Genomic DNA, 1734 nt, shown 5'->3' with positions numbered 1-1734 from the left:
GGCCCCTCGCTGCTTCTTGATGGCGTTCATGCTTTTCGTTTTCTGCCGAACTAAGCACTCTACCAAACCATCGTATTCTGTCTTGCACTCTTTATTCACCCGGGTAGCACCAATTCCATGTGCATATTCTAGCCATTCTTTCTCAAAAGCACGGCATCGAGAAGCAATTTTGTGGGGCTACTCAGAACTTTGGATCATCATGTGACAATCTAAACTAATGCCCAGTCTTTTCTGCACATCAAAGAAAGGCATGACGTCACACAGAAGTGCCCTTGTCTCCTTTCTGGGCTGCTACTTCAGAACCTATAGTTTATTTGTGAAACAAATTAAAGAAGTCAGTCCAGGGGGAGGTCAGGGGGTTCTTCCTCATCTGAGTCAAACTCAACAATTTCATCTTTTATCCATTGACCTTCCCCATCTGGGATCCATCCAGAGCTTCGAAGGGTGAGGTAATGGTCCAGGGCTCGTCTTCTCGTGGGACTCATGGGTGCTGGGTCTGGGGAAGTTGCTGATTCCTTAGCCTGTGGGTCAGGCCTAAGCTCAGGTTCCCTACTGATCTTTTTATTCTGGAGTTCGATGTCTTAGGCTGGCAAAGGGGAGCAGGACACAGAGGAACCAGGCTTCTGGTCTGTGCTTCCAGCTGCAGCAACTGTTATAGTGGGGCGCTCTGTGCAGTGCACTCTGGGTGATAAGTCAAGTCTCGGTTAGCAGAGGAGCCTCAGATTTGGTCTCTTCCCACTTCGATTCATTCTGTGGTCTTGGATTTTGCCCCATGTCCTTTTCTGGCTGATCCTTACCACAGGAAAGCTGCAGGCTAGATAAATGCTTCTTGCCTCCATGGTGGGCAGTCAGCATGGCCAGTGTGTCTAGTACAGGTCAATGAGGACAGATGGCACAAGCAAAGCGTCCATCCTGTAGCATCAGCACTTTATTTTCTGGGATATAACTGGCCAGAAAGTCCCCAACTCTTTATTTTTTGAGCACATTGAGCTGACTCCAATCATCTCCTTCCCTCTTGAAAGACATCATGACTTTGAATCCCAGAAATGATACATTATTCTCTCTGGCCGACTTTGCAACTCCTTCTGGCCACCATAGGAGTCCTGCTGTTCAGAAATCAAATTGTATCAAACACTTGAGTGGCTGCTGGGAAGAATAAACCCTCTTATACTGTTGGTGAGAATGTAAACTAGCGCAGCCATTATGGAAATCAGAATAGCAATTCCTCAAAATACTAAAACTAGACATTCCATTTGACCCAGCTACTACCTTTCTCCTGAAAGTGTTAAAAACATCACATCACAGTGATACATTCATACCCATGTTTATAGCAGCACAGTCCGTAATAGCCGAATCTTGCAAACAGCTTATATACCCGGCAGCAGATGAGTGGATAAAGAACATGTGGTATTTACACACAATGGCATGCTACTCTGAAATAAACAAAGACAAATGAGTGAATTGTATGAAAATAGATGTAGTTTAAGACCATAATGTGAAGTGAAATAAATGAGAAACACAAACTTAAGTATCACATGGTTACTCTTATATGAGAAACCCACATTATAAATAAAAAGGATTATAAGAATTAGGCAGATGGCTCTCCACGGGAAGGGCTAAAAGATGGAGAGAAGGATGAGGTAGAAGAGGGCAAGAGGATGGAAAGTGGACTTGAGACATGTTACTAACTCCCCACAAGAAAAGCAAACTTTATGTACTGTAAACATATACTAT

General features: G+C 44.0%; 1 protein-coding gene and 1 pseudogene across 1 annotated transcript in view; both read right to left on the bottom strand.

Annotated features, from left to right (window-relative positions):
* Nucleotides 1-1734, bottom strand: part of Zdhhc14 (zinc finger DHHC-type containing 14) — a 373515-nt gene that overhangs the window by 21904 nt on the left and 349877 nt on the right. The window lies entirely within an intron of this gene.
* LOC101567165 lies at nucleotides 15-1026 on the bottom strand (annotated as a pseudogene).

Source organism: Octodon degus, unplaced genomic scaffold, assembly GCF_000260255.1.
Source record: "Octodon degus isolate 3935 unplaced genomic scaffold, OctDeg1.0 scaffold00024, whole genome shotgun sequence".
In the NCBI taxonomy this organism is placed as follows: Eukaryota; Metazoa; Chordata; class Mammalia; order Rodentia; family Octodontidae; genus Octodon; species Octodon degus.
This window is presented reverse-complemented; position numbering and strand designations above follow the sequence as displayed.